Consider the following 20,416-nt stretch of genomic DNA (forward strand, 5'->3'; position numbering starts at 1 on the left):
CGGACTTCTAGCTCTATTACAAAGCTGTCATCATCAAGAAAGCATGGTACTGGCACAAAAACAGACACATAGATCAATGGAACAGAATAGAGAGCCCAGAAATAGACCCTCAACTCTATGGTCAACTAATCTTCAACAAAGCAGGAAAGAATGTCCAGTGGAAAAAAGACAGCCTCTTCAATAAATGGTGTTGGGAAAATTGGACAGCCACATGCAGAAAAATGAAATTGGACCATTTCCTTACACCACACACGAAAATAGACTCAAAATGGATGAAGGACCTCAATGTGCAAAAGGAATCCATCAAAATCCTTGAGGAGAACACAGGCAGCAACCTCTTCGACCTCAGCCACAGCAACATCTTCCTAGGAACATCGCCAAAGGCAAGGGAAGCAAGGGCAAAAATGAACTATTGGGATTTCATCAAGATCAAAAGTTTTTGCACAGCAAAGGAAACAGTTAACAAAATCAAAAGACAACTGACAGAATGGGAGAAGATATTTGCAAACGACATATCAGATAAAGGACTAGTGTCCAGAATCTATAAAGAACTTAGCAAACTCAACACCCAAAGAACAAATAATCCAATCAAGGAATGGGCAGAGGACATGAACAGACATTTCTGCAAAGAAGACATCCAGATGGCCAACAGACACATGAAAAAGTGCTCCATATCACTCGGCATCAGGGAAATACAAATCAAAACCACAATGAGATATCACCTCACACCAGTCAGAATGGCTAAAATCAACAAGTCAGGAAATAACAGATGCTGGCGAGGATGCGGAGAAAAAGGAACCCTCCTACACTGTTGGTGGGAATGCAAGCTGGTGCAACCACTCTGGAAAACAGCATGGAGGTTCAAAATGTTGAAAATAGAACTGTCCTATGACCCAGCAATTGCACTACTGGGTATTTACCCTAAAGATACAAACGTAGTGATCCAAAGGAGCACGTGCACCCAAATGTTTATAGCAGCAATGTCCACAATAGCCAAACTATGGAAAGAACCTAGATGTCCATCAACAGATGAATGGATCAAGAAGATGTGGTATATATACACAATGGAATACTATGCAGCCATCAAAAGAAATGAAATCTTGCCATTTGCGACAACATGGATGGAACTAGAGCGTATCATGCTTAGCGAAATAAGTCAAGCAGAGAAAGACAACTATCATATGATCTCCCTGATATGAGGAAGTGGTGATGCAACATGGGGGCTTAAGTGGGTAGGAGAAGAAGATATTTGCAAACGACAAGAATCAATGAAACAAGATGGGATTGGGATGGAGACAAACCATAAGTGACTCTTAATCTCACAAAACAAACTAAGGGTTGCTGGGGGGAGGGGGGTTGGGAGAAGGGGGGTGGGGTTATGGACATTGGGGAGAGTATGTGCTTTGGTGAGTGCTGTGAAGTGTGTAAACCTGGCGATTCACAGACCTGTACCCCTGGGGATAAAAATATATGTTTATAAAAAATAAAAAATTTAAAAAAAAATAAAGAAATGATTCTATCTTGAAAAAAAAAAAGAATTCAGATGTTCATAAATGTGTGGGTGCAAAAGGCAGACGTGATCGGGGCAGGGGGTTAGTCAGAGGACAAAGTGCTATCAGGAATGAAACACTGTGCAGCTCGTGGAGGCTCCTGTCTGGGCACATTCTTTAATCCTGCTCTTGCTAAGAGAATGAGAAGCCTGGGTCAGGTGGTGGACTTTCAGATCCTGGTCTCTTTTTTGGGTTGTTTTTACCTTGGAAAAAATCCCCGGTTTTCCAAAGACATTTTCCCTGAACAAAGACGACTGATTCCTTTGTTCCTGTCTTATTACCAAGACTGTAACTTTTGGCATCCGTAAATGAACTAAGCCTCCGAAGACTCAGTCTCCACAATCAACTCCATTCATAGCTCAGATTTCATTGTCATCGTATCCATTTTGTCACACGTGGTAAAAAGAAAAGAAAAGAAAATTTGGGGTAATTCAGGCTTTTTAAAAAATCTGCAAAATGAAAAAAAAATTCTGCTAAATGAAGTAAACTTGGGAGCGAGGCTTTACCATTAGATCAACACAGAATCCACATTTTTACCCTTTGTCTTAATGTCTATTTACTTCTTCTCGGAGAATAAGGATTCAAGCCTGAATTCAGTGCCTCAAAACCGGGCGTGCCTCCTCCCCTTCACAAAGTCAGCCAACATCTGTTCAAAAGTCAGCATTACATTCACACCCACTTCACTATAAAGCAATGGAAAGCGAGGAGTAGACAACTTTTGTTTTGGCTCTTTTCAATGTTCCACTGAGGAGCACTGCTGCTCTTGATCTTGGAGTTGTGAGTTTGAGCCCCACCTTGGGTGTAGAAATGTCTCAATATCTCAAATACAATGAGAAACCACGGGAACCTTTCTGGATTCAAATGAGTTCATACGCACGAAGTAGCCACACCTGGCAGGTGGGAAGGGCTACGTGTGTGGGTCCCTACTGCATTTCACCAGGACTGAGACACCATCGGTTGTAAGAAGCACCACGGTTGTATGCACTGCTAAGAAAGTAAAAAAATGCTGCCAATTAACTATGATGCAGTACCTTCTTATCTCCTCAAATGTTTATTTTAGTCTTACCAAAAGGACTTATTTAGTGACTTGAACAGATTTATCACCAAGAGAGGAAAATATAGGTGAAAAAAAGTGGTTGAGTTATTCTCAACATGTTTTCAGAGTCCAAATCTTCTTAGTGATTTACAACTCAGTGTTGTCAATGTTCATAGTTTTCAACACAAAGTTGGCCCTCCACGCAATCAATGGCGTGAGGAGGAAGGATATCTTTTCTGGGTGGGGATGCTCGCATTCTGAAAGAAGGCGTTGGGCAATGACAACCATGTCATGACCTGGTGTCAAAGACAATAAGACATTAATCATAAGACACATTCCAATTGCCTAGCTGCTAGAAATGTGTAGGGAGAGGGTGAGCAGTGCATCTTAGAATCAATGAAATGTGTTAATAATCCATTGTCATTACACATAGAGCAGACAAAGCTTACTAAAAATGGCTGCCTCACCCAAGTCCATGCCTTTCTCGAATTGTAAAGAACTATTAACCTCGGTCAGGATCGCAATCAGTTGTGCAAATGGTTCTTTTGAGCACATTCAAATTGTCGTTCTACAAGGGCATGATTTTCAGCTCAGATGTTTAATTTTGACCCAAATCAGGTGCACGTAATCTTTACCAGTTTCTCCTGGGAGGTGCAGGTCCCCATCCAAGGAGTTCTGAAAGGAAAAGTCAAGTCCTTTTCTATTCGTGTATTTGATCATTTGTTTGAGGGAGGAAGCAGCAAGCCCAGTGTTGATTGTCTTCTGGTCGCCTCTTCTCTTTATCTCCTCTGGGTTTTGCCCATCTTTCAAGAGGCATCCCTCTTAAGTATAGTGGAACTAGTGGTTCTTGCTCCAGTCAGAGGCAGTGCAATCGCCTGGAGAGTGTGGTAAAAATGCAGATAAAAGACGCTCCCCGGGGGGGACTGGACTAAAGCAGACTCCGAAAGTGAGACCCAAGAGTCTGCATCTTAAAGAACTGGTTCCTCCCCATGATTCTGATGTAACTAAAGTTCCCGGGTCACCGCTGTAGAAAAAAAAAAAAAAAGGTGGTAGGAAAAAACGGGCATGCTGGGAGAACACTGGGAAACATCCTTCCTACACAATGCGTTTTCAAAAAGGGGCTCCTTTTCAGCAGCTTTTTAAAAAGTAATCCATTGACTTCATAGTGTCGTTAAAATGAACAAAAGAGGGGTGCCTGGGCGGTTCAGTCACTGGGTGGCTGCCTTCAGCTCAGGTTAGGATCTCAGCACCGTGGGACTGAGCCCCGCATCTGGCTCCCTGCTGGGTGGGAAGCCCACTTCTTCCTCTCCCACTCCCCTGGCCTGTGTTCCCTTTCTTGCTGCCTCTCTCTCTGTCAAATAAATCAATAAAATCTTTTTTTAAAAAAATGAACCAAAGATGTGGGGGGAGCCTTGGAAAAGGTTGGTTTAGGCTTTGTGCCTCCTCAGCAGCACAATCCCAGCATATGATTAACTGGGAGATTTGTGGTGCACCCAGTGGGAAGTCAGAAGTGAGGGCCAGCAGCTCTGACATCTTGAGAAACCTGTCCCTTTCGGTCCTCCCTCAACCCCTGGCTCTGCCCCACTCAGTGTCCACCTGAAGGCTGGGACCCTCAAGATCAGAGGGTGGCCGCCAGGGAAATCAAGATCATGTGCTCACCAAGCAAGCAGTCCCAGGAAAATGGCAACCAACTGGTTCACCTGTTCAGAAATTGCTATAGGAGTTCTTTTGAAAAAATAAAATATAGAGTCCACTGTAGAATAGTTAAAGGGTATTTTCAAACTACATATAAACCCAGTAGTCTTAACGAAGTCATTATTTCCATTCATTAATAATGGTCTTCTGGGGTGCCTGAGTGGCTCAGTGGGTTAAAGCCTCTGCCTTTGACTCAGGTCATGATCTCAGGGTCCTGGGATCGAGCCCCGCATTGGACTCTCTGCTCAGCAGGGAGCCTGCTTCCACCTCTCTCTCTGCCTGCCTCTCTGCCTACTTGTGATTTCTGCCTGTCAAATAAATAAATAAAATCTTTTAAAAAATGGTCTTCTAATTTTAATGCTTATAAACCTAACATAATCGTTACATAGTTTTCATCACACCATACATATATGTAGTTTTATGTCCAAATTTTTCTCTTAATATTATACTGTAAACCTCCTTCATGTTTTATAGTCGCCATATAATTTTAAATCCCAGCAGGACATTGTTTTTTATTGATACACCACAGCTTGCTTAACCAAAGCCCGCGATTTCTTCTAGGTGTTCACTGTTTCAGGCAATGCTGGGATAGAAATCTTTTGCATGTGGCATTTGTACACACCTACCACTTGCCCCCATTGCCAGGTCCATTCCTGTCCCCTGGAACAGAGAACTCTGCCTGGAGCTCCCTTCAGCACGCCCGCTCATTGGGCCCCATGCCCACTCCTGAACCAGTCACGGGAAGGGGGTGGGGAGGGTCCCCCACTGCCAACCGATCCCACCCCAGAGCTGCTGGTGCTCCGGAACTGTTTGATGAGTGAATGAATGACTTACTACATAAGACAGCCACACCTAAAAGCAAGCAAAAACAGAAGAGCTACTGCAAATCTTGGCCTTCTACAGTTGTCACCTTGGTTTCTGAAGCAGTCATTGTTGCTTTCACGGGTGAAATATGTGTACTGAAGACTGACAGTGCAGCCACGAAGCCCGACCCTGGGGAAATTATTGCTCTCTACTACATAGAAATTTATTCCTAGTCTCCTGGGTTAGCTTCCCCACTTGTAATCTTCTCTCTCACCCTCTCTCTCTCTTACCCCAGGAAGAACTATTATAAGTCACAAAAAATATTAAAGAAGAGGGAGACAGAAGAAGAGATAGTCTCTGGGTGAGGTGAGGGAGTGGATTCTCCCCTCTCCAGAAAGAACGCAGCTCTGCCAACCCCTTGATTATAGACCTGTGGCCTCTAGAACTGTGAGAGAGTAGCTCTGCGCCGCTTTAAGGCCCTGAGTTTGCAGGAGTGCGTGACAGCAGCAGCAGGAAACAAATACCTCCACTGTTCGGGCCAGGATGGGGAAGACACGGAGCTTCGGAATAGGAGAGACATGGAGAGAGTGGCTCCAGCCACCCGCGGAGGGCTTCCTGTGTGCGGCGTATCTACCTAGACTCAAGCTGCACGACACTGGGAGGCCAGCACCGTTATTATCTGCATGGGACAAACGTGAACCTGAGCTGATGAAGGCTGAGTAACTTTGCCAAGGTGGCACAGCCTGGCCACGGCTGATTCAGGGTTTAGACCTTGTCCTGCCAGGTGCAGTGGGGCGTGCCTGTCACCCAGGCTCCTTGGCAGGCAGAAGCAGGAGGGTTGCTGGAGCCTCCGAGCTCCAGGCTGCCGTGTGCTCTGCCCATGGGATGTCTGCACTCAGTTCCGTGTCACTACGGTGACCTCCGGGAGCAGGGGACCACCAGGTGGCCTGCCTAAGGAGGGGTGACGTGGCTCAGGTCAGCAACAGAGCGGGTCAGAATTTAGACTTAGTCCCGAATCTAGCAAAGATGCCGCACAAGACCTGCCCAAGGTACACAGTGTGTGGCAGGGCAGGACCTAGCTGGGACCTTCCAGCTGACGCCAGAGGACTCTTAAAGTATATTTGATGAGGGGGAGGGATTGCTGTGCCTCTGCAGGGGGCCAGGTGTGGTGGAGGGTGTGGTAGGAGGAGCAGGGCCGGGAAAGGGGGGTGTCACTGCTTCCTAACCAGACAGAGGCATTGGGGTGCTGTTCTTGTCTCAACGTGGTGGTCTCGGTGTGGATGTAGAGTCTCCGTGTGGACCTTGTCTCTGCAGCAGCTCTTTGGGGCTTCTGACTCTCAAAGGAGTCTCGCCAGCCCTACTCTCAAAGCTTTAGCAACTCTGTCTGCAGGGACGTCTGGGAAAGGGTTGCAAACCCCACCAGCCCAGAGTTCCTGGGATCCCGGCAGGCTCTGGGCTTCAGTGTTCACCCCACTGAAAGAACAAAATACCCCCAACAGACCAGGCTCACTGAGAGGCTTAGATCCACAACTCATTGTGTGTTCTGAGCGCCACCTCGTGGTCGCCGGGGCACCCAGCGTTTCTTCTCAAACCAGATCTCGAGGTAGGGGCTCCCACCTCCCCTCCTTGCTCTGAGGTTATCTCCAGGTGACTTAGAGGATCTCCAACCTTCTTGAGTTCCAGGACACTTTTGAGATGCCCAAGGCCATCAGGTTCCCCGAAACTGTGAATTTACATTGAGATTGCTCCATCCTGGGCTCTGGATCGAAATACACAACAATGCTTTTTGTCATTTACCAGTTCTGTGACCTGAATGGATGTGGGGAAGGCATGTGGGGGACTCAGCATCTTATTTCAATGTGAGAGGAACTAACAGAGGAGAGTGAATTTGAAAAAGCTATTGAGAACACGTGTTTTGATAACTTAGATAAAATGGACCAATTCCTCGAAAAACACAGACTATAACTCATTTAATATGAACTAGAAAATTTGAATATGCCTACAACTGTTAAGGAAATTGAATTTGTAATTTAAAAACTTCCAAAAAAGAAGTCTCCAGAACCAGATGGTTTCGCTGGAATTCTACCAAATGCTTCAAGAAGAATTAGCACTATCTCTATACATTCTCTACCAGAAAAATACAAGAGGAAGGAACACTTCCAATTCACTGTATGACCCTAGTATTACCCTGATACTAAAACCAAAGACAACACCAAAAAAGCAAATTACAGATCAATATTCCTTGTGAATATAGACATAAAGATCATTAATGAAATATTAGCAAGTAAAATTCAGCAATATATAAAAAGAATTGTACACTATACCCACACTGGGTTTGTCCTAGGGATGCAAGACAGATTCAGTATCTGAAAGTCAATCAGTAGAATCCACCATATTAATAGGCTAAAGAAGAAAAGTCACATGATCATATAAATTGATTTGGGGAAAACACTGACAAAATTCAATGGGCATTCATGTTAAAAAAAAAATCACAGAAAAATAGGAATAGAGAATCGCTTTCTCAACTTAATGAAGAACATCTACAAAAACACCTTACAGCAGGGGCTCCTGGATGGCTCAGTCGGTTGAGCATGTGTTTTCCGCTTGGGTCATAATCCCAGGATCCTGTCATTGAACTCCGTACCCAGCTCCCTGCTCGTGGGAGTCTGCTTCTCCCTCTGCCTCTCCCCCTGGCTTGTGCTCTCTCTCTCATTCTCTCAAATAAATAAATAAAATCTTAAAAAAAAAAAAAAACTACTCTAAAGCTAACATACTTCATGGTGAAAGACTGAATGTTTCCCCTTAAGACTGGAAAGAAGGCAAAGATGTCTACACTCACCTCTCTTATTCAACATAGTGTTGTCAGGTCAAGGCAATTAAGGAAAGGAAGAAAAGGAAGGAAGGAAAAAGAAAAGAAAAGGCATACAGACCAGAAAAGAGGATGTATTTGCAGAAGACACGATTGTCCATGCAGAAAATCACCAAGGAGTCCGCAGGATATCCTCAAATAAGTGGGTTCAGCAAAGACACAGGGATATAAGAATAAACAAAAATTAATTGTATTTCTATAAACTAGCAATGAACAGATGGACATCAAATTTTTAAAAACAATATTTATAACTCTTCACCAAAAAGGTGAAATACTTAGGTGTAAATCTAACAAAACATGTACAAGACTTGTATGCTGAAAAGTACAAAATATTTAAGAGAGAAATCAGAGTTCTAAATACACAAAGGAACATACCATGTTCATGGATTGGAAGGTTCAACACAGTAAGGATGTCAATTCTCCCCAAATTGCTGTGCAGGTTTAACTCAATTCCTATGGAACTCCCAGCAAGATTTTTGTAGATATAGACAAGATTATTCTAAACTTTATATGGGAAGGCAAAAGAACCAGAATAGGTAAGATAATTTTGAAAGAGAAGACAAAAATAGGAGGAATCCATCTATCCAATTTCAAGATTTTTTATAAAGCCAAGGTAATGAAGGATACTGTCATACTGGTGGAGGAATGGATCAATGAACAGAACAGAACAGAGAACCCAGAAATCGATCTACACCAACCTGCGCAACTGATTTTTGGCAGATGCAGAAGGAACTCAATGGAGGAAAGGTAACCTTTCCAATACATGGCAGAGAGGTGATGGGACATCTGTAAGCTAACAGACAAAATCCTTAACCTAAACCACACACTTTGTACAAAAATTAACTCCAAATTTTGCATGGACTTAAACGCTGAACATAAAACTATAAAACTTTGAGGAAAAGACAGAGGAGACAATCTATGGGACCTAGGTGTAGGCTATTTTCATTTTAAAAATACAACACACAAATATACGATCATCTATTTCAAAGAAAGCAGGAAGCACTTTCTTTTCTTCCTCCCAGTGTCTGCCCTTTGCTACAGAAATGATGAGGTCCCACTGGAAACGTTTTCAAGCTGCCAGTGCCCAAATTCCATTCCCCGAGATCTGATGCATTTGGTCTGGGGTGACGCCTGAGCAGCGGCATTTCGGTAAGCTCCCAGGTGACTCCGATGTGCATCCCGATGGAGAACCACTTTGTGAAATGAAGAGCTCCCAGGAAACACCTTTAGTGCAGGGATTTCCCAAGGGTGGTCCCTGCTCAACCGGCAGCACCAGCCTCACCGGGGAGCTTGTTAGAAATGCACATTCTCGGGCCATGTTCCAGATCTGCCGAATCAGGAACAGCCGTCCATGTTTCAACAAGCCCTCCCTCCAGGGGATTCTGATGCCCACTCAAGTTGACGACCCTCTGCCTCAGGAGACAAATTCTGGCAGAGACAGGAGCAGCTAGCTCCTGAACAAGAAAATAGACATGGTTGAAAGCAGTAAGAGCACTGTCCAGCCTCCCCGGGGATCAAAAGAAATGCAACATAAAAACAGCAGGGAAGGGGCACCTGGGTGGCTCAGTGGGTTAAACCCTCTGCCTTCTGTTCAGGTCATGATCCTGGGTCCTGGGATCAAGCCCTGCATTGGGGCTCTCTGCTCAGCAGGGAGCCTGCTTCCTTCTCTCTGTCTCTGCCTGCCTCTCTGCCTACTTGTGATCTCTGTCTGTCAAATAAAATCTTAAAAAACAAACAAACAAACAAAAAAAAACAGCAGGGAAATTCCACCTGACACCTGTGGAATGAGCAAATGTAGAAATAAATCAGGGGAATCAGGGGTGACCAGGTGGCTTGGTGGGTTAAGCCCCTGCCTTTGGCTTGGGTTGTGATCTCAGGGTCCTCCAATCAAGTCCTGCCATCGGGCTCTCTGCTCAGCGGGGAGCCTGCTTCCCCCCTTTTCTCTCTGCCTACTTGTGATCTCTCTCTGTCAAATAAACAAACAAACAAATAAGTAAATAGAATCTTTTAGAAACAAACCAAACAAAAGATAATCCTTCATGCTTCACTCTTCACACACTGGGGTAACCAACCATCCAGTTTTCCTGGAACAGAGGGGCTTCCCAGAAGCGGGACTTTTCTGTGCTGAAGTCAGGACACTTTGGTCCCCTGACCCAAGACTTAGCAGATGATTATAATTATTGCTTAACTCTCTGCTTTCCCCCATGAGACAGAGATCCACAGGAGCTGAACCCCATGTTTCTTGTATGACAGCCTGGTCTCTATCCTTGAACCTAACAGATACTCAATATATATTTGGTGATGGGAGGAAGAAAGGAAGGAACAGAGAGAAAGAGGAAGACAAGGGGAGAGGAAGGAAGATAAACCTTTGCCACGCAGTCAGCTCCTCCCTCCTCTCTTGCCACAGCACGAGACACACATCACAATATAATTCTCACCGCACTGCATTACAGCTGCGTATCTGTAGGTCTTTCTCCCTCAATAAGCCATGAACTCATTCTCTGCACAGACTAGATCCTACCCACCATAATACACTGTAAGGTGCCAGCACAGAGAGGTTAGGACAACGAGGGTTAAGCTCAGTCTTCCCAGGTTCAAATCGTAACTATATGGATTATCAGCTGTGTGACCTCAGGCAAGCTAATTCACCTTTCTCTACTTCAATACTTTCCTCTGCAAAGTGGGTATGAAAAGAATAGCGCAGGACCTACGTCACCAGGTTGTTGTGAGAATGTTACGTGCGCCAATGCATGTAAACCATTTAGAATGGTGCCCAGAATACACAGAAGGCTCAATGCCATTAGCTATGACTATTATTATTAAAGGAAAGGGACCCACAAACCCCATTTGAGGGACTGAGGTTATCTTCGAGTAATCAGGAAGCTGCAGGTGGCTGTATTTTCTGGATGGTGGACAGAAAGCAGTGGGACTGCCTCCAAACAGTGAGGAGGGAACTTTGCCGGGAATGGAAGGCGATGCAGGAAAGCTGCAAGCCATCCGCAGGCTTCTCTTGCCGGTGTCCTCCTTCACATGTTCCCCACTCATTTCCGCATCTAGACCAGACACCCCAGTGTCCCTACACTTGCACAAACAGGGTCACTCGAGTGGGGCAAGGGCCCTCACCAGAGAGGTGAGCGGTCCCTCTGGTTCATGACAGAAGCCCGAGGACCTGGTGTTAGCGCAGAGGGTGTGTTCCAGAACTACGTGAAAACAGACACATTTCAGTGGGTGTAAATCCTTCTTTTAATCCCTTTTGTGTATCAGTGTCCAGAACCTCTGGTTCTGCCCTTGACTGTGTTCTTCCCAGCTGGGTCTTTCCTGTGGGGTCATGAATCAGTAAGCAGACCGGTCATAAACAAAGTCATTCCATTTACCTGAGGAAGCGGGAAGCTTAGGTCCTCACAAAAACCTGCACATGAGGACCGCCTGGGTGGTTCGGTCAGTGAAGCATCCAACTCTTGACTTTGGCTCAGGTCACTATCTCAGGGTCCCACCGCAGGAGGCTGGTATGGAGCCTGCCTAAGATTCTCTCTCTCGGGACGCCTGGGTGGCTGAGTCAGTTAAGCTACTGCATTCCTCGACTTGATGGGATCAAGTCCTGCACTGGGCTCCTTGCTCAGCAGGGAGCCTGCTTCTCTCTCCACATCTACCTGCTTGTGTGCACGCTCTCTCTCCCTGACAAATAAATAAAATCTTTAAAAAAGATAAAGCAGCTTTATTCATGATTGTTCAAACTTGGACGCTACAAAGATGAATTTCAACAGGTGAATGGATAAATAAACGGTAGCACACCCAGCCAATGGAAGACTATTCAGTGCCAAGAAAGAAATGAGCTATGGGGCCACAAAAAGACGCAGAAGGAGCCTCACATGCAAATTGCTAAGCGAAAGCAGCTCTTGTGAAAATGCAGCAAGGGCCACCTCTGAAATCTGTGCCGGCTAGGCGCAGCACCCAGGGAGGGGTGTCAGTGAGGGCAGGAAGGGTCCGGGTCAGCTAAGGACCGAAGGCATCCCTGACGGTCACAGATCAACAGCCGGGCCCGCCGGCGCAGTGTCCTGACGGTCCACGCTGCCCTGGGTGTGACAGCGCGGTTGCTCGGAGAACTGTCCCCCCAGGAGAGGAAAGGTGGTGACAGGGTTCTTTCTTGTTATTTGCTTTCTTTTCCTTTTAACAAAAATGGGACCATATCTAGTGCGCACTATTTTGCACTTAAAAACACACAATATATATAATTTTTAAAGATTTTTTTTTTACTTAAGAGAGAGAGCGTGTGCATGAGCAGGGGGAGAGGAAGACGAGCAGGCTCCCCAGTGAGTGGGGAGCCGGAAGTGGGGCTCAATCCAGGACCCTGAGATCATGACCTGAGCTGAAACCAAGAGTTGGAGGCTTAACCAACGGAGCCACCCAGGTGTCCCCAAACCTGTAATGACTATTTTTCCGTGTTACTAAATTTACAAGTCCAGCACCAACTTTAATCGCACAGTGTTCCGCTGCGTGAGTGCATCAGACTTCATTTAACTAATTTCCCCAGTTTGGGATATTTAGGCTATGTCCAGACATCATTGCGAGGAATATCCTAAATCTTTCAACCTTTAGAAGAAATTCCTAGGGCAGGAAGCTCTGAGTCAGAGAGCTGCACACGTCGGCTTTTGACATCTATTACCAAACTATTACCAAACTGCCTCCAGGTTGCCCGCTGGGCCAGGAGCGAGCGGGTGCAATCCTAGCCCGCTCTGCGGCCTCACCTGAATCCCCTGGGAATAGACGCCCTTCAGAATCCAGAGTTTTCCAGGTTCTAGAGAAACACAGCAGTGTGTGTACTCCAGGGGCTGCGTCACACCTCCAGCAGGTTCTGGGGAGCAGACGCACAATCCAACTCATGACTCACATTTCCCCAGGAAAACATAGGAACATTCGTAATAAGGGAGATAAATCAAAACCGCAGAAAATCTCCTGGCAGCTCTGTTCTTTAGAGCTAGAAGTACAAGGGAGCGGCCTGGGTGGCTCAGTCAGGTAAGCCTCCAACTCTTGGTTTCAGCTCAGGTCATGATCCCAGTGTCCTGGGATCAAGATGGGATCCTAGGATTGAGCCTGGCCTTGGGCTTCCTGTTCAGCAGGGAGCCTGCTTCTCCCTCTCCCTCTGCTGCTCCCCCTGCTTGTGCTTTCTTGCTCTGTCAAATAAATAAATAAAATCTTTAAAAAAAAAAAAAAAAAGCATGTTTAAAAAAAGAAACCAAACTTTCCGTGTTCAGAATTTTTGCAGCTAGGATATATGGGGAAAGGAACAAGGTAGAGTCATTCTGATGCTCTTAGCAGGGCCGCAGGAGGTCACGTCAGGTAAAGATTAAGTCCTCAGCTGGGGAAGAAAGCCCACCATGTGCCTTTGGATGCCGGCTTTCCCTACTATAACCTAGGGGGTCCTGGGCCAATAACTTGCCCTTTCTGGGCCTCGTCTCCGCAGAGCCATGGAGAAAAGCACAAGGGAAGAAGGCTTAGCTTGTACCTAACCAGTGCTGAATCGAGGACAGCCGTCACGGAACTTGCCTTGGTAAATGGCAGAGCTGGGAAGAGAAAGCCTTGCTTTTCCTGCAAGGCCACGTGGTGCACACTGCGTCCCGGCCAGCCTGTCTGCTCTCACTCACCTAAGTGGAAGGCCCAGAAATTTGGGTAGAAGGAAGGCCCGACAGGAGCCTCTGGGGACTTTCTCTCCATGGCCCCAAATGGCTTCAGCCGGCCCTGGTGGCACTGAGGTGCTCTGGGTGGGGCAGAGTCCAGCCCCCACCCCCAGACCTCCGCTGAGACCTATTTCCGTGTCCCAGTGTGTGGTTGCGGCAAAGGCAGGCCTGGATAGTCCGAAGCTGCCGTTCCAGGAGCAGCTCAACCAAATACCTGGGCAGGACACCAGCAGGTCCCACAAAGAGTCCAACTGTCTCGTTAGGGCCATGGGCCGTCCAGCGGGAAGAGGTGTGACAATGGGCAACCATTGGCTTTCCGCAAGTTCTGGGGTGCCGCCGTGGGAGGGGGAGTGAGGGTGGCTGGAGAGGCGGGGGGGTGGGGGGACAGGGGTCTGGGCTCGGTTGCAGGGACGGAGCAGAGGGGAGGGAAGGGGCCAAGGCAAGGCTCCCTTCCACGTGTTGCAACCCCACAGACCAGAGGGACAGAAAAACTACACTCCTGGCTCGTTTACTAAAATTGGGGTGGGGGTGGGGAGAAGAGAAGGGTCAGACTTGGTAATAAAGCCTGAAAAGCCCTCTGTGAAATCCCCTCTGTTGACGAAGTTTCCCAGAACATTATAGCATCTTGCTTGCTCTCAGGGCTCTGTGCCCTAAGAGTTCTGAGTCGAATGTGCGTTTGCCAAGAATAATTTCGCCAGGTCTGCCCAGGTGACGTGGGGAGCTGGAAATTTACAAAAGCCCCCAGTGCAGTGAGGCCTTTCACAGTTCACCACATAGACCCTGGAAAAATAGCAAACTGGCTCATCTCTTTAGAAAGTGCTGCAGGGGTTTCTTTAAAAGACTTTTAAAATATTGTAGACGCCACTGTAGAGCATGATCACAATGTGGTTTGCTTGTTCATAATAAGCCCGCTAATTTTATACAAGAATCACTTTCTTTCTAAATGCCCCTTCCCATCTTTATGGAGAGTTACACATATATGTTCCTTTAATTGTAGTATTTTTAAATTTCATGTGTAGCTCTTTCTTATATATTACCATAAATACTTTTCCATGTTTTTACGCTCTTTGGGGTAACTCTAATAATAGCGTCCATTTTGTCCTATTCAACACCACACACAGGTTTCCCATCCAGACTATAAAAAGGTTTTTCGCTGTTATAAATAGTGCTACAACGAACATCTCTGTGCCTATGGGGTTTTTGCATACCTACCACTGAAAGTAATTTTCAGTTATCTGTTCAACATACATTTATTGAATGTCTATTATGTTAGGCCCTGGGGACAAGGGGGGAAAAAATTATCTTTACCCCAAAGGCTAAACATTCTCTATTTTAATAACGTGCAGATTTTTCTCAAATACAACAATAATCCTCTGATTTATATTGTGGCATTCACTGCCAAGAAAGTAGATTGGGGCCTAGGGCCTACAAGTTGGGGCTCATCACCAACACCCCTGTCTTACACGCTCTCCTCCCCCAGCACATGGGAGTCACCGGGAGGTGACAGCCATGGCCACTCACTGCCGCAGGAGCCAGGCTGAGGACACAGGCTCGGGCCATGTTTGAGGTCGCCAAGGCTCCACTGCAGAAGGACCTGCCCACCCCAACACAGGGCGTACGGCCTGGCTGCTACAAGCCCTTCTGGGTCCCTTCCCCATGATGCATGCACCAGAAGGCCTACCCTGTAAAGTGCTGCAATTTGGGGTGCAGGGTGGGTAGAGCCTGTGCTTCTGCAGACAGGCTGGTTCGGAGCATGCGCGGCTCCTTCTCCTGAGCCCCTGAGGCAGGTCAGTCACTCCTCTCTGGACAGAAGCCACAATGCTGTTTCACCTGGAGCTGCCTTCCCACCCGCGCCCCCCACCCCCACCCTGCACGGAATCAGAGAGGGATGGGGGGCAGCAGAGGCAGCGATGACGGAATCTGGGATGGACGGCGCGGAGCCCTCAGCAGCGGGTTGCTTTTGATGTATGGTTGCTACAACCAGTATTGAACCCTTCCTGTGTGTCCGACAGGGTGCCAGCCGTGGGACAGCCCCGTCCTGTTGAGTCATCTGGATGGCACCCGACCAGGAGGCCAGTTACCTTCCCCAGGATCACACTAGGAAGGAGCCGCCGCTGGCCCGAATCCAAACGGGTCTGACGGCAAAGCTGGGATCCCAGTCTCTGTGCTGGTCACCCCCGTCCTTCTTGAAAGTACATGCACTACTTTCAGAATCACTGCCTGTGTTACCAAAAAGGAATGAGAGAAAATGTGTCTTCTGGCCCAAGCCCAAACTCAAAGCTCTAGCCAGGAATACCCCATGTCCCCTGACCGCCAGCTCTGCTGCCTCTCGCCAGTTCATGAACAGTGGCTGAGCACCGAGCCCTCATGGCCGCCACACGAGAGAGCAACCAATGTTGCTACCCCCTTCGGCTAGCTGAGGAATCAAGGCCCAGAGAGGTTAAACCACCAGCCCGAGTCACACAGCAAGTGGTTCAGGTGGGATGTGCACCCAGACCGTCTGACTTCAGAAACTGTAACTTTCACCACCTCCTCTAATTCCTTTTGGGCTGAAGATGAACAAAGCGGCCAGTTCATTCAGAACACGGGACAGGGTGGTGATCGGTCGTGGTGATTTTCCCTCAGTCCTTTCGGCATATGCACTTCTAGATCTTTCCTTCAAAGAGTTTCATGGAAACATCCATTATTTCCCACAGTGGGGGCTCGGGGCAGCAGGGAGGGGCAGGTTATGGAAGTCTCGTGTTATTTCTGAGCCAGCAGACTCTCTATCTGATTCTTATACCAAAGTACTTAACCCTTCTTAGCCTCTTTATTGACTGTCCCTGATTCTAAAATGTGTCCTGCCTAAAACATTCCATTTCCATAATGTGGTCTTTCTTTCTCGTGAAGACTTCTCTTCCCTGCAAATATTGACAGAGTTTCTTTTTTTTTTTCCCCCTGTTGATGACTGAACACACACCACAGCCCAGCCAGCATTCACGGCACAGTGTATGCCTTGAAATGTACCCGGAAGGTTTTTCACTGATTTTATTTGCAGAGAGAACTGAAGAGCCCTTGTCGCACAGAGAACAAAGAATGAACAAGAGGTGAGGTTTTAAAGCAAATGCTTAGAATGCTTAATGATGATCTAACTCACATCCAAACCTTCTCTAACAAACCAATAGGGGAAAGCAGACTGCTCCAGGATGGTTCGTCTTGCTTTCCTGTTCAGCAGCTCTGATATTTGGAATCATGACTCCAGCCCGTTGTGCAGCACATTACAGAGCTCCTTCCTGCATACGGTCTTCTCTGAGCCCTATAACGACTGTGGGGGAGCGACAGAGCCTGGAGGAGGAAGACAGACGTGAAACGAAGACCAACTTCTCCTCTGCCTCTCTCCACTGCCTGGTGCTGTCACTGCTTTGTGTGGCTAATCCACCCAACAGATGGGAAAAGCTCAAAACAAAACAAACCTCACTTTCCCGGTCTCCCTTGCAGCTTGAGGTGGCTATAGGACACAACTCTGGCCACGCAGGTAAAAGCAAAACTCTGCTGGGGATTGCTAGAATAGCTCCATAAAAGTAAAGAAGCAGTTCCACCTCTTTTACCCTCTCTTCTTACTTCCCTGAATATGGACTTGATGCCTGGAGCTGCAGCAGTCATCTTGTGACCATGAGGGAAAGGGCAAGAGAATTGCCAAGAAGCAGATCTAGAACGCTGACATCACTGAGTTGCTGCTCCAGTAGCTGAAGCCACCTGCCTTGGGACTTCTCCTTATGGGAGAAAAAGAAATGTCTATTTGCTTACGCCCCTGTTAGAGGGTGTTTGTTACCTGTGGCCAAAAACACTTGTAAACAATGGAGTGCTATTTGGAAGCTACTATCTCCACTACTCAGGTAAGGAAAATGAAGCCAGAGACACTGAGTGTCCCACTGCCAATCAGCAGAACACGCACGGAAGCATGAACCTTGTCCTGGCCTCTCCCCACCATTTCACTGCTGCCTCCACAGCACGGTGGTGGCAGAAATTCTACATGGCGAAAAATCCACCAGTCACGAATAACTAGTACTTCCTTTAAGCAGTTCATATGTTTTCCTGAGTCAACAGTCCAAGGGTTTGTGGGCAGCAAGAGGGACCGCTCAATCACTTTCAGACACTAACCAGTTGGGACTTTGGTCACAGAAAGAGAACTGTCTTAGCTGTCAGAGGCTTTAGGATGTCTTCTCTAAATCGGCTTGCTGTAATACTCTGCAAGCTTTCCCTCCCATTCTAGAGGCATAGCCGAGTGCAGTCCTGGCCACCATCATATTGGACGATGTCAGGGAACACGGACACCAGCTGAAGGTCCAGAGGAGACCCGGTGACCCTTGGCCTCCATCTACCCGTGTAAATGCTCATGGACTCTCACCCCCCAGAGGCCAACAACACACGTTTTCTTACCAAACACCTGCCTCTGGCCTGCACAGGGTGATTTTCTGGATGCTTACTCCCAGTTTCCCATGTCCCAACCCTCCCAGACTATAGCAGTTCAAACCCCTCTAAATTATCTGCATTGTACTGTGCGTTACTTGCCACAGTTGTAATTAAACACTTATTTATGCGATTATCTGCTGAAGGTCTGTCTCCCCCACTAGAACGCAAGCTCCATGTGGGTAGAGACCCTGTTGGTGTAATTCACAGACACAACCCCCAACTCTAGACAGGCCTTGGGCAGAGTGGGCCCTCGGTGATGTTCTCTGAGTGAATGAACCAGAGGACGACTGCATGGTTTCAGTGGCTCTTTCTCCTTTTTCTCCTTCCTGCTAATTCAGGACACCCCGGCCGGCTCTCCATCTAACGCAGAAAGGTGACATGTTCTCTTGGCAACTGTCATTTTTCCCTCTTCTTCTGACCTGGCTTTTGTTCTAGGCCTTGAAAGTACAGAGGTGAATAATGATAATAGCACTTAACATTTATGAAACACTTAGTAGGGGCCACACACAGTGCTAAACGCTTTCTAACTATTACCTTACTTAATCCACATACCAAGCCTTTAAGGTAGATACTACAACATTTCCATTTTATGGGGAAGGAAAGTAAGGCACAAAGAAGCTCCATCTTTTTTTCCAAGGCCACACAGCTAGTAAGTGGCAGATCGGGATACAGTCTGCACTTGGGGCTATGGGCTCCCCACAATTCCCTATGTTGTCCTGCAGATGTAGCCCCAACCATCCTGTCTGGTTGGGGAAAAAGACATTCCTCAAATAATTCTACCATGATCTGGACTATGAAGGAAACTTCCAAGGGACAATTGCTTTGATAATCCAATCTTGATTTTTTTAAGATTTTATGTATTTATTTGGGGGCGGGGGAATCATAAGCGGGGGAAGGGCAGAGAGAGGGAAAAGCAGACTCCCCGCTGAGCAGAGAGCCCGATGCAGGACTCAATCCCAGGATCCTGGGATCATGACCGGAGCCAAAGGCACACACTTAACAACTGGACCACCCAGGCACCCCTCTGGAGGACCTTCTAAAGCAACTCTACAGCCCGGTCTCTCAACCACAGCACTGTGCGCAACTTGGCCTCAACCATTCTTTGTTGCGGGAACCGTGCACTGCGCTATGTTCTGCCAACATCACGGCCTCTCCCAACTGCATGCCAACGGCATGCCCACCCCTACCTCTGCCTAGAACCCTGTGCCCAGCGGTGACAACCCAGACACAAATGTCCCCTGCGGGCAAACTTGCTCCTCGTGGAGAACCTCTTCTCCTGAACTAATGGGTCAGATTCCAACACAGTCAACACGTACATTATTGAAGGATGGAAGCGCCCTTCAACTTCCTGAAGAACGGAGTCCTTGTAGAAACACGCCGGCCAAAGCACAGCCTCCACTTCCTAGTGGAGACACGAGCTCCAAAGTTACAGGAAAACCAGGTCTGACGCGCACTCTAATCTTGGGATGTCTCAGTGTTCAGAGAAGAACGCAATCTGAATGGCAGGGGCGCCCAGTGCCAGCCGCCAGCGCCACGTCCTTCCCCAGTGGTTGGCAAGGTCAGAAATTCCCATTTCCCTATGGTCCGAGTAAATCTGCCCACACTCCGGTTGCTTCGGTTTTGCACGAGCTGACATTCAATCACTGTGTAAAAGCTGGAGCCATGAGTTATCCTCAAAGCCACTTAGCTTCTCTGGTCCTCCAAGCTTCCTTTGGAAATCAGGTCCCGAAGCCCTCACCTGCTTGTAGGCAGAACCCTAGACAAAAATGGGTCCTTGCAGGTCCCTCCGTGCAGCTCAGAGATCTAGAATCCTCTCTACCCTCGGCTTGCTAACGCATCCAACAGGCATTTGCGAAGAGATGCCAAGAGCCTTGGGTCTGATGTCCCTGCCAGGCACGAGCGGCACATCCTTGGAGAAGTCACTCCTTCCCGACCTTCAGTTTCGGCTTCCAGAAAGTGAGCGGCTTTTAGAAGCCACAGAACTCTTTGCAAATCTGTGAAAGATCAGGTGCCATCTCCCTGGAAAATAAATACGAGCATAAAATCTTGCATAAATCTTCAGGGGTTTCACGGGCATCTTGAGGATGCATGAACCTGGCCAGGAGTATTTGGTGAGAGGCCTCTAAGCCTGCTTTTGGCTGTTTCTAGAGCCTCCTCTATTCCCTGAACAAGGCTGGACCACAAGTCAGGGCCAATGTGGAGGGAGCTTGACAAGGGGTGGAAGGAACCAGCAGCAGGCATCTGGAGTGGGAGGATGGTTCTCACTTACATCAAAGAGAAAGTCTCAGCGGGATGTTCTAGTCTCCTTACCCCCTCCCTCCGCTCCCTAATCCTC

The sequence above is a fragment of the Mustela nivalis genome (genome assembly GCF_964662115.1).
Source record: "Mustela nivalis genome assembly, chromosome: 7".
NCBI lineage: Eukaryota > Metazoa > Chordata > Mammalia > Carnivora > Mustelidae > Mustela > Mustela nivalis.